Source organism: Heterocephalus glaber, unplaced genomic scaffold (assembly GCF_053883595.1).
Source record: "Heterocephalus glaber isolate CG9 unplaced genomic scaffold, H.glaber_assembly_v1.0 deba00001312, whole genome shotgun sequence".
In the NCBI taxonomy this organism is placed as follows: domain Eukaryota; kingdom Metazoa; phylum Chordata; class Mammalia; order Rodentia; family Bathyergidae; genus Heterocephalus; species Heterocephalus glaber.
The window spans coordinates 104,817-117,653 of NW_028258252.1; the positions used below are offsets into that span (position 1 = coordinate 104,817).

Consider the following 12,837-nt stretch of genomic DNA (forward strand, 5'->3'; position numbering starts at 1 on the left):
ATTTTATCAACAAAGAAACAGGGGATCAAAACGCCAGTTACCACTTCAGGTGCTGAAAACAGTTTTCATGAAGACATAAGAACTGCCTCCTGCCTGGAATTGGCTGAGGCCCAAAGGGCACTTAGGGTCTGGTATGAAAGAGCAGGAATGCACTAAGACATCCTCTGGACCATAGGAGAGCCCTGGCCACCTGCCCAGTTTGCTCCTGACAATCCATGTGGCTCAAACCACTTGAACTTCTTCTTTATTATTCATTCTTTGCTCCATGGGGCATCAAGAAAACCTTCCTTCTATTCATTCAAGAATGATATCCTTTATGGGAAATAGTAGGAAAGGTCTTCATGAAACTAAAAACAGAAGTACCCTGTTATCCAGTAATCCAACTTCTGAATGTACATCCAAAGGACTTGAAGCAATATGCCCAAAAGGACCTGTGCTCTCTTATCTCCTTCAGTGTTACTCACAATAGCCAAGATATAGACTCAACCATCACCTGATGAATGTATATAGGCATACACAATGAAATACCATGTGGTAATAAAATCAGTTAAAAATCTATCATTGGTAACATTATGGATGGAAGTGGGAATTTTTATGTTAAATGAAATAAGTAGGTGAAGCCACACCCCCATGCCCCATGGACCAAATGGAGCTGCACCCCACATGAACCCAATGAAGCCATGCATGGGCCCCCTGACCAACTCTGTGACCAGGATTCTGGGCACTGGGCATGGCCACCTGTCAACTCTGAGCTGGCTCTGTATTTCATTTCCCCTCAGGATGAAGCACCAGAAGTGCTAATCAACAACCTGATGGTGAACAAGGCCAATGCTGGGGGAGAAGCCAAGCCTGGAGGGCCAGCACATCCAGGAAGATATGACAGACCTGGCCAATAGCACTAACCCCAAGAAAAGCCCACAGCTATTTTTTTCAATTTTTATTCTTTATTAGTTCATGTTTGCAGCACACAATGATTACATTCCTCATGGGGAGATGGCACATGTACATAACACATCTTAATTCTTTTTTCATCCCCTGCCCTACCTGTCCCTCCTGCCCACAGCTATTGTAAACTACAAAAACAGTGAAGTTTAACTCTTAAAGTGACTTTGTGGCAGGCTAGAGTTGGAACCCTTCTACATTGTTGGTGGAAATGTAAACTAGTACAATTACTATGGACATCAATATGGAGACTTCTCAAAAAACTAAAAATAGAAATTCCACTGGATCTAGCTATTCCCTTCTAGTTATCTTCCCGAAAGAGTTAAAGATATCATATTACAATGATACATGCATACCCAAGTATATAGCACCATAATTCATAACAGCTAAATCTTGGAAGCAACCTATAGGTCCATCGACAGATGAATGAATAAAGAACATATGGTATTTACACATAATGGAGTACTGCTCTGCCATAAAGAACAATAAACTTTAGTTACTTGTAGGAAAATAGATACATCTTGAAACAATAATGTTAAGTGAAATAAATGAGACACACAATCTTAAATATTGCATGATTTCCCTTATATGAGAAAACCAAAATGTGAAGTGCAAAATAAAAGATATACAATATGAAATAAGGAGCTAGATATTTTACAAATGGGAAGGGGAGCAAGAGGTGGAAGGAGGGAACAGGGAGAGGAGGACAGTTGATGAAAGAAGAATTAAGATACATGGACCACACATGGAAATTGAATAACACCCTCCTGAACAACCAATGGGTCACAGATGAAATTAAAGAAGAAATTAGACAGTTTCTACAAGTAAATGATAATGCCAGTACAACATACAGGAATCTATGGTACACAATGAAAGCAGTTCTACAAGGGAAATTCATAGCAGTCAATGCCCACATTAGGAAAACAGAGAGAACTCAGATAAATAACCTAATGTAGAATCTCAAGATCCTAGAAAAAGAAGAGAATAACAAAGCCAAAGCCCTCACAAGAGAGGAAATTATAAAGATCCAAGCAGAAATCAATGCAATGGAGACTAAGAGAACAATACAAAAAAATCAATGAATCAAAAAGTTGGTTTTTCAAAAGAATAAATAAAATCAATAAACCTTTAGCTAATCTTATCCAAAAAAGGAAAGAAAAGGCTCAAATCCATGCAATTAAGAATGAAAAAGGGGAAGTCACAACAGACCCAGCCGAAATCCAGGGGATCATCAATACCTACTTCGAGAACCTGTAGTCTAATAAAATGGATAACACAGAAGAAATGGACAGAATCCTAGATACATACAAATTGCCAAAGTTAAATGAAGAAGATATAGAAATTCTAAACACCCCAATTATGATGAGTGAAATTGAAAATGTAATTAAATTTTTACCAACAAAAAAAAGCCCAGGTCCTGATGGCTTCATGGCTGAATTCTACAAGACATTTAAAGAAGAACTATCACCATTACTCTTTAAACTCATCAAAGAAACTGAAAGGGAAGCAAGGCTTCCAAATTCATTCCTGGAAGCAAGTGTTACTTTGATTCCAAAACCAGGAAAAGACCCAACTCAAAAAAGAGAACTACAGGCCAATCTCCCTAATGAACATAGATGCAAAAATCCTCAGCAAGATACTGGCAAACAGAATACAGAGGGTCATCAAGAAGATCATACACCCTGACCAAGTCAGATTTATCCCAGGGATGCAAGGATGGTTCAATATTCATAAATCAATAAATGTAATACACTATATTAACAGAGTCAAGGACAAAAACCACATGATCATCTCAACAGATGCAGAAAAGGCATTCAACTAAATCCAATACCCATCATGATAAAAACCATGTGGAAAATTGGCATGGAAGGTCTTTATCTCAACCTGATTAAGGCTATCTATGAAAAACCAACAGCCAACATCATACTAAATGGTCAAAAACTGAAAACTTTTCATGCTAAAATCAGGAACAAGACAAGGATGCCCACTATCAGCACTCCTGTTCAATATAGTTCTGGAAACATTAGCCACAGCAATTAGAAAAGAGAAAGAAATAAAAGGAATAAAGATAGGGAAGGAAGAAGTTAAACTGTCATTATTTGCTGATGATATGATACTTTACATAGAAGACCCAAAAAGCTCAGTGAAAAGACTTCTAGACTTAATTGACAGATTCAGTAGAGTAGCTGGATATAAGGTCAACACTGAAGATACATGGACCAACTCCCCACTAACAATGTTATCATTATATACTGAAATATGTACTAATAAAAAAAATTTTAAATGGGGGAAAAAGAAGTAAGCTAGTTACTGAAACACAAGTACAGCATGACCTCACATACACATGGAAGCTACAACAGTTGTTCTCATAGAAGCTGGGAGTAGAATGGTGATTGCCATAGGCTGAGGAAGGGAGGGGTGAGAAATTGTGGTTAGTGGGTACTAGTCACAGTCAGAGAGAAGAGGTTCTGCAGTGCTACTGGATGGTAAGGTGATGACAGATAACAGTAATGCACTTTATATTTCAAAAGCTAGAGAAATATTTATTGGAAGCTTTTACCATATTGGATGGCAAAAGTTTCAGGACATAGGCATGTAGGAACTTATTTAAGCATTACACAACATAACCATGTATAAGAACACCATTTAAACCCAATCAATGTGTGCTGATTTTTAAATGTTTTTAAAATGATGGTTAATAGTTTTTTCCTTCCTCCTTCCTCCTTCCTCCTTCCAGAATGAACCTTTATCGGCACTCATGATGTCCAGGATGGCCTTTGTGGAAGAGCAAGAAGCTGCACCACTGAGCTCTGGCTACCAAGGACTTGTGGTCCGGAACAAAACGGACTCATTAGTTCACCATCATAGAGACTAGAAATCCAAGGTGAAGGCACTGGGGGCAGATCTGGTCTCTTGCAAGGGCTCTGTCCTTGGTTTGCACACAGTGCTCTGCTGCCTTTTCACATGGCATACATCTCCACTGTCTTTTTGTACCTCCAAATTTCTTATGAGGACCCTAGACCCATTGGATTAGGGTCCCTTAACTATCTCATTTCACCCTACTTAGCTATGTAAAAGTGCCACCTCCAATGTAGTCATATTATAAACTATTGGAGTTAGGGTATCAACCAATAAATTTAGGGGGACTCATTAAGTCCCTTACATCCTTCATCCCAAATGTTCCCCACTTTTCACTCCAGCACCTAAGACCCCATGCTGGACTCCCCATTGCCCTACCTGAGACCCCTAGCCCCTTAAACAGAAGCCCTGGAAGCTCCTCAATGCTAGGCATGGCCATTTTTTCTAGCACCATCCCTATCATCCCTAAAGCCAGCTTGCAGGCTGCTGTGGTGTTCCCTAAAATATGATTCCTCAGTGTTGCAGTGCCAGAAGATGAGGCCTTGCAGGAGGTGTCTGGGTCATGGGGCCAGAGCCTTGTGAGTGCATTCATGCCTTTCTGCCCTAAATGGGTTCTGCTTATGTTTGGGGATGGTAGACAGCAAAGCTGCTCGTTGAGTTTTGCCTTTTCACACAACCTGTTGCCCTTCACCTTTCCACATGAGTTGCAATCCTAGCATCCTACCACATTTTCTGTTTAATAGATACAACATGACTTGTCATAATGAATTCCTTTTGTTTTGTTTTGAGATGGGGTTTTGCTATGTTGCTCAGGGATTAGACAATCCATCTGCCTCAGCCTCCTGAGTAGCTGGGACTACAATTGCACACTACTGCATCTGTCAAATAATGAAGTCACCTAAAGATTCAGTTCTCAAATTGATTTGGTAATAACTCTAGATACACATAAATGGTACAAATAGAGGCAAATAATGTTCTGCCTATAGCATCTGTGTTCCAGGAAAGAAAGGAATCTGTGTTCATTGGATTAAAAGAGCAATGGTTTATCAATTTCACAAACACGAAGCCCTGTGGTAAAGTGGTGGGAAGTTGTATTTTCTGATAGTGAGGTGATCCTGGGCTGAAATACACAGCAGGGTTAGGGAGGCACTAAATAGGAGCTCCTAGGTATTTGGCAATTTGTCCATGTCCTCTGTGTGACAACACTTGCCCATTGTCCCCACAAGGCTCATCTGCAATGTGACAAAACAATCCAGAATGCAGGAAAGTGAAGTTGGAGATCATCATCCACCAGGTGTGCAAGCATATCACAAGGTATCTCATAAAATATGAAGCATTTACCTCTGAATATAGCAAATACAATGAGCCTTCCACATCTATGGGCTCTGTATTTGTGGACTGAAAATATTAATGACAAAAGTTTCATCTGTACTGAACATGGATAGACTTCTGTTTTCCTGTTATTAACCCCAAACAATAGAATTCATTTGATAAACTAACAAATTCATCAGTGAAAAGATTTCAACTCATCTCACATCTGCACATGGACTTCCAATTGCTCTTCTTTCATCTTTCTTCTAAGTCCTTTCCCTCTTCTGCCTGCAAATATGCACCCACACCCACCCACACACAAACTTCTCCCTGAGGACTCTGTGAAGGCCACCTCCCAGTAACAAGAACACAAGAAAACATGGAGGGGAAAGTATCCAGGGCATGAGGACAGCTCTGTGCCTGCCAGCAGGAGCCATACTCCCTGATGGTCCACCTCCAGGGCAGCCTAATGGTATGGAGCCTGCTCCTTCCAATATTCTATGAACCATCCATTTCTATATATGTCAGGGTGATGTCAACCATGGCAGAAAGCAAACTCAGATGAGCTTAGGTAAAAGGAAATATTTTGGGCTCAATATTAAGGCCAGAGGTGAACCAGTTTCTTGACTTCGGGGTTCAGACTTCAATGGGCATGATGACACCTCTCAACTCTCCAGAAGCTGAAGATCAGAAGCCACCCCTGCCATGAATTACATTCTGCCTAATCAATATTTGCATTTACTTCTCAACTACTGTAAGACAGATTTCCTTTTGCATGCAAAGAGATGCAACAGAGGCCCTCGGTGGCAGTGGGATAAAGATCTGTAAGGCCCTCTTGGCCTCAGACCCACTCTCCTTTGCCACAATGCCATGCACTGCCACCTGCCCCGACCATCACCTGCCCTCCACTACAGCGAGGTGGTGGCCCAAGCATGAGGATGACTCCAACTTCTTCAAGGTGGTGGGGGGCTTCTTCAGCCGCGGCACCAACATGGTGCGGGTCAAGCTGGTGGAGGACCTGGACACCCACGAGAGCAAAGAAAAGCATAACTGTGTGCGCAGCATCCTGCACATGATCAAGCTCTGCAACTACATGCTGAGTGTCTCCTTCCCCTTCAGTCACAACCATGGCTCCTGGAAGGTCATCGAGGGCTATGGCACTCAGCACGGTCAGCAGTGTACACCTGCAAGGGAGGCATCCGGGACAACATGGACAAGAATGTGGACGAGTGAAGGTGCTGGCTTCAATGATGACATGCAAGTGTGCAGTGGTTGATATGCCATTTGGCGGGGCTAAAGCAGGTGTTTAGACCAATCCCAAGAACTAGTCAGACAATGAATTGGAAAAGATCCCAAGGAGGTTCACCATGGAACTGGCAAAGAAGGGCTTTCTCAGTCCTGGCATTGACGTGCCTGCCCTGGACATGAGCAGGGGTGAGCGGAAGATGTCCTTGATCATGGACACCTATGACAGCACCATAGGGCACTATGATATTAATGCATATGCTTGAGTTACCTGGAAGCCCATCAGTCAAGGGAGAATCACAGGCAGATCTCTGCGACTGGCCACGATTTTTCCATAAGATTGAGAACTTCATCAGTGAAGCTTCCTACATGAGCATTTTAGGAATGACACCAGGCTTTGGAGACAAAACATTTGTTTTTCAGAGCTTTGTTAATGTGGGCCTGCACCCTAGAGCTATTTATATCATTTTGGTGATATATGTGTTGGTGCTGGGGAGTCTGATGTGTGTGTATGTGTGTGTGTGTGTGTGTGTGTGTGTATACATATATATATTCCAGATGGTACTGTGCTGGGAGCACTGTGCTGTGGATCACTACAGCCAGGCCTAACTCACCTCCTCCCACAGATGAGTCAGGGCCCTGCATGGAAGGAGAAACATGCGTCTTGTTCACTTCCTCCCACGCAGGGCTCCACGCTGGAGGAGAACAGGCAACAAGAGGGCATGATAGGGCCAGGGATTTAGCTCAGTGGTTCTGCCACCTGTCTCACAAGTGCAAGGACCTGAGTTCAATTCCTGGTACAAAAAAAAAAGGGGGGCTATGATGGAGGAAGGCCTGGCTGAGAAGAGGACTGCCCCCCACCACCATTCATCAGAAAACCATCAAGCAGGATATCCTACAGACCTTAGCTACTCTCCTGGCTCCAGTTACAGACCAGCCCATTTTACCTCCCCCTATACTTCCCTTATCTCTACCACTATAAATAAACTCCCTTGCATTTGCCTGGGTTCTTTAGAGCCCCGCCTGGCCCCACCTTTGTTTCTCTTTGTTCTTTTAACTTTCTCTCTTTACCTTTTCTTAATCTCCCATCATCATCATTTCTCACTCCTGGACCCTTCAGCCAACCAAGGCCGTGGCAGTATTGACCCAAAATAACTGGAAGATTTCAACTTGCAACATAGATCAGTTCTGGGCTTCCCTAAGGCAAAAATATAAAACAAAGCATCTTGGAAGCTGACTTCAACATCCTAATCCCTGCTGTCAGTGAGAAGCAGTTGACCAAATCCAACACACCCAGAGTCAAAGCCAAGATCATCACAGAAGGTTCCAATGGACCCACTACTCTGGAAGCTGATAAGATTTTCCTGGAGAGTAATATCATGAATATCCCAGATCTGTACTTGAATGCTGGAGGAGTGACAGTAACTTACTTTGAGTGGCTGAAGAATCTAAATCATGTCAGCTATGGCTGATTGACTTTCAAATACTTAAATTGTCCTATACTGAAAGGAGGACTGACTATGGTAGACCAACAATGATAATATTTAAGTTAGATAAATATACTGTTTATTTTCCCAAATTTACTGCTTAGTAATGGGACAGCATTTACAAGTATTTGCTACTGAGTTTTGTCCTGTCCCACCACACTCCTCTTCTTCCAGATGCCCCACTCAGAGCTGAATGCATCCTGCAGTAATTAAAAAATGACTCTTGTCAGTTTTTCATGTGAAATTGGACACCCACAGCCCATGACTGAGACAGCAGCTTTAGGAGAAAGAGGCTTTGGGACATGAGCTAATCCAGTTTTTAACCTGAACACAAGCATAAAACATACCTCACGCCAACCCAGACTAGATGAAGATGTAACAGTCCAGGAGGAGAGCATTAGAAGGGGACCATGAGAGTGAGTCCTTGATGTGGGCTCCTGACACATCAGCTTCCTGTGGGAGCTGGAAGGGTATTTTCAGAGACATATCTGGATATGTGATAATGCCCTATATGACCTGTGGGCCCTCTGCCTCACATCCACCAGGTCAGAGGCAAGTGGTCATTTTCCCACTTTGGTCTTCAGTCCCTGCTTCTGTTTTGAGTTCTTACCAAGAGAATCACCTTGAATATCAGGCCTGGGTCAGAAAAAGAAAGATTCAAACTCCTTAAGAAGAGGTGACACCTTCGAGGTCATGTCTGTTGTCCCACTGTCACTCACTGGGTGTGGTTTCTTAGTCACACAAAAGATGGAAATCAGGTGTGGGCTGGTTCCTGAGCTTGCTGATGACCATCACCACTATCTACTCTCTTCTTCAGGGCTTTCTAAAGGGAGCCCAATACCTTTCCAAGATGTTACCAACCAGATGTGTTTTCTTCCCCAGTTTGCATAGAAATCATGAATTGGCAAGGGTGGTTCTTTTAGTGTTAACAGTTCTGCACTTTGAATTCTTACAGTTATCAGCTCTTTAATGCTAGTGCCCTCCTTTCTGCTCAGGGTAAAGTGCTCCTGGCAGGTTTCAGGAAGATGGTGGCTCCTGACAATTCTTTGTTGCTCTCCATTGCTCCCTGCTGCTAGATATCTGTGATGATACCATTTCCAGATGCTGGCTGCTTTCTGCACTAGTGGCATTTTGTATTACCAACCCTTAGTGTAAGAGCTCAGCATGTTTTATTCAAGATAGAAATCATTAACAGGGAAAACATACCATCTACTACTTACTTCTTTGGTAGTCCTACTTCAAAAAATGCATAGTTTAATCTAATCACAAGGGCATGGAAGACTAATCTGTTCCTTGAAATAAGTGGCCCAAACTCTTCAAAAATATCAACTCATGGTAAATCAAGAAAGGCTGGGGCAAGATTTCAGATGAAAATTGGATAAAGACATCTGATTACTAAATGCAATTTGGCATCTTGGACTCAACTCTAGAATATTAGGATAATTGGTGATGTCTGAGCATGGTCTGTGGATAATATATGTACTGAGTTTTCTTATTTTGGTAAATATACTACGGTTTCATAAAACAACAATGACAACAAAAAGCTCTTGTTCTTGAGAAATCTACACTGAGGTCTTTATGTACAAATGGTCCTGATGATCACAAATTACTCTCAGATTATTTTTTAATGTGAGAGGTATGGAAAGAGAGGCACAGAAACATAGGAAAGCAGAACTAATGACTGAAAAGTGATCAAAACATTAGCAATTAGTAAATCTGAATAAAGGATGCATGGGAATCTTTTGAACTATCCTACCACTTTTTTGCAAAATGAAACTATGTCAAAATTAAAAGTTTGGAGAAATAAACACAAGATGATGCTGAAAATCCTCAATGATTAAAGAAATGCACATCAAAACCACCATGCCATACCTCTTTACACCTGTAGGAAAGCTATGATCATAAAGGCAGGTAATAATCCCATGTGCTACTGCTGAGATGTGGATTGGAATTGTACAGCAGTTCCTAAGAAGGGTCAACATGGAATTACTATTTAATCCAGCAATTCCAGTCCTAAGTACAAGCCCAAGAGAACTGAAATGAGTACTCAAATATTTATTTGTATATGGTGCTTACACATAATAGAATGTGGTGAGCAAGAAAAAGGAAAGAAATATTGATACATCCTATAGCAAGGATAAACTTTAAAAACATTATGTTGGGTGGAAAAAGCCAGTCAAAAAAGATACATGTAATATGATTTCATTTACATGAAATGTCCAAAACAGGCAAATATATAAAGACAGAACAGAGATTAGCAGGTGTCTAGGATTGGAGGAGATTGCTTTATTATAGATAAAAGACACAGAGTGTCCTTTTTTGAGGTAATGCAAATGTTGTATATGCTGCAGTGTTGGCTGGACTACTCTAAATACATTTTTTAAATCTTTAAATTTCATATTTTAGATCCATGAATTGTATGGGATGTGGATTATATCTCCATAAATCTGTCACCAAATGAGGCATTCTCTATAGTCTGCCAAGTGTTACAATCTGTTAAGAAATTGTCTGCTCATCTTACTTAAGTTTATCTGGAATTCAGAAGCACACATAATTTCATTGTATATTTTTTTCTTGTAGCAGAAAAAAATGTGGGATCAAAAGTAGGAGATATTTCTGTCAGAGATGAAGGGTATGACTTGGGAGAGTGTGTTTTCTTGTTCCTGAGTCCACCTTTTTTCTCTACTTCCTCCCTGTGTGCGTGTGTGTGTGCAGGCACTCACGTGCACGCGTGCACATGCCATGCCCTTCCACCATGCAGTGGAAAGCACTGAAATTGTGTCAAAATAAACCTCTCCTTCTCTAAGTTGCAGGTGTTGAGTATTTTGTCCCAGCAATGAGAAAGGACACAGACAGGAAATGATGCCAGAGAACTGGGGTTGTTGCTATAACTGCAATTAACCATGAGGTTAGAAGCCTTTGGAATTGGTTTACAGGAAAAGTTTGGAAAGTTTTGAAGATTCCTGCTAGAGAAGCCCCATAATGCTATAAGCCAAACTGGATGGGAAGTTCTGGTCAATGTCCAGAAGCCCAGAATGCTGATAGGAATGCAGACAGTAAAGGCCAGGCTTAAACGATTCCAGTATGGAAACAGGACTCCATTGGGAACTAGACTAGACTCCTTGTAAGTTAGGCTGTAGCAGAAAACAAAGACATCCTGTAATCACAGATTGAGAAACTCTTAACATTGTTAAAATGTTCAAACTACTCAAAGTGACCTAGAGATTTGATGTAATCATATCAAATCACAACTTCACTTTTTTAAAAAATAAAGAATCCGAAAATTTATGTAGAATATCAATGGACCCTGAGTGTTCAAAACAATCCAGAAAAAGAAGAACAAAGTTGGAGTACTTATACTTCCTGATTTCAAAATACATTATAAAGCTACAGCAATCAAAACAATGCAGTAGTGAAATAAAAGCAGATATACAGATCACTGAACAAGAATAGAGAGCTCAGAAGTAAATCCTCAAGCATATGATCAAGTTTTCTTCAGCAAAGGCATCAAGACCACAAAATGGTGAAAGAACAGTCTCTTCAACAAATAATCTTGAGAAAACTGTATATCTACATGCAAATATTTGACCCTTATCTTACACCATCTACAAATGCTAACTCAAAATGAGTTAAAGACCTAAACACCAGACATAAAAATATAAGACTCTTAGAAGAAAACATAGGTTAAAACTTCAAAATATGGCAATGATTTCCTGGATACAGCACTCAAAATACAGTGGAACTATAAACAAAATAAATGTTACGATAAACCATAAACAGAAAATAAATTTTAGCAAGGAATGGAGAAATTTGAACTTTTGCACTGTTGATGGGAATACAAAAACACTGCAAATACTGTGCAGATACAGTATCAAGGTTCCTCAAAAAATTAAAAATATATTACTATATCACTCAGCAATCTCAGTTTTGAGAATACACACAAAAGAATTGAAAGGACTTCAGAGATATTCATATATCCATACTTGTTCTAGCACTATTTCAATAGCCAAGATGTCCATCAATGGGTAAAGAAAATGTGAATATATATTTTGATGGATTATTATTTAGCTTTTAAAAGGGGAAAAGCTCTCACATGCTACAACCTGAATAAACCTTGAGGACATTATATTAGGTGAAATAAGTCAATCACAAAAAACCAATAGCTATATGATTCTACTTAAATGAGGTATCTGGAATAATCAAACTCAGATACAGAAAGTGGAATTCTAGTTGCAGAGGCTAAAGCAGAGGGAAATAGGGAATTGTTCAATGAGCAGAGTTTGCATAATGAAAGAAGAAAATAGTTCTAGAAATCTGTGGTGTAAGCTGTGAATACAGTTACCATTACTGAATTATACAATTAAAAATGACTAAGATGATAAATTCTGTATGTTTTACCACAATTTTTTTTTTACAAAAAAAGAAAATACTGATACATGCTACACCATGGAGAACTTCCCCAAATTATGCTAAGTGAAAGAAGTCAGTCACAAAAAGTCATGTGTTGTGTGATTCCATTTATGTGAACTATCCTGAATAGATAAATTCATAGAGACACAAAGCAAATCAGTGTTTGTGGAGGTTTAGGGGCTTAAGGACTAAAGGGTGATAACTAGAGCTCTTTTCTCACAGTTATAAAGTGACTGTGGCTGTGAGGGCTGGGGTGTGACTCAGGGCTGGAGCATGCTAAGCATAAATGAGGCCTAGGGTTCAATTCCCAACACCAAAAATAAGAAAAAAAAACAGTGAAATATAAAGTTCAGAATGACATTTTATGGTATTTGATCTGATGGCATTTCAATAAAGTTTTTATTAATTCTACTAAAGAATTGAAAGCCAACTTCAAGAAATCAACAGGCATATTTATTCTTAAATAGAACACTCAAAATCCTGAAGATGTCAATTCATCCAAAATTGATCTGTAGATGTTTTTGAAAAATACCAGCAGGACTTGCTGGCATTGGACAAGCTGATTCTAATGTTCATGTTGAAA

General features: G+C 40.1%; 1 pseudogene; it reads left to right on the plus strand.

Annotated features, from left to right (window-relative positions):
* The first annotated feature begins 5,982 nt into the window (after positions 1 to 5,982).
* LOC101706295 (glutamate dehydrogenase 1, mitochondrial-like) lies at positions 5,983 to 7,829 on the plus strand (annotated as a pseudogene).
* The last annotated feature ends 5,008 nt before the right edge of the window (positions 7,830 to 12,837 follow it).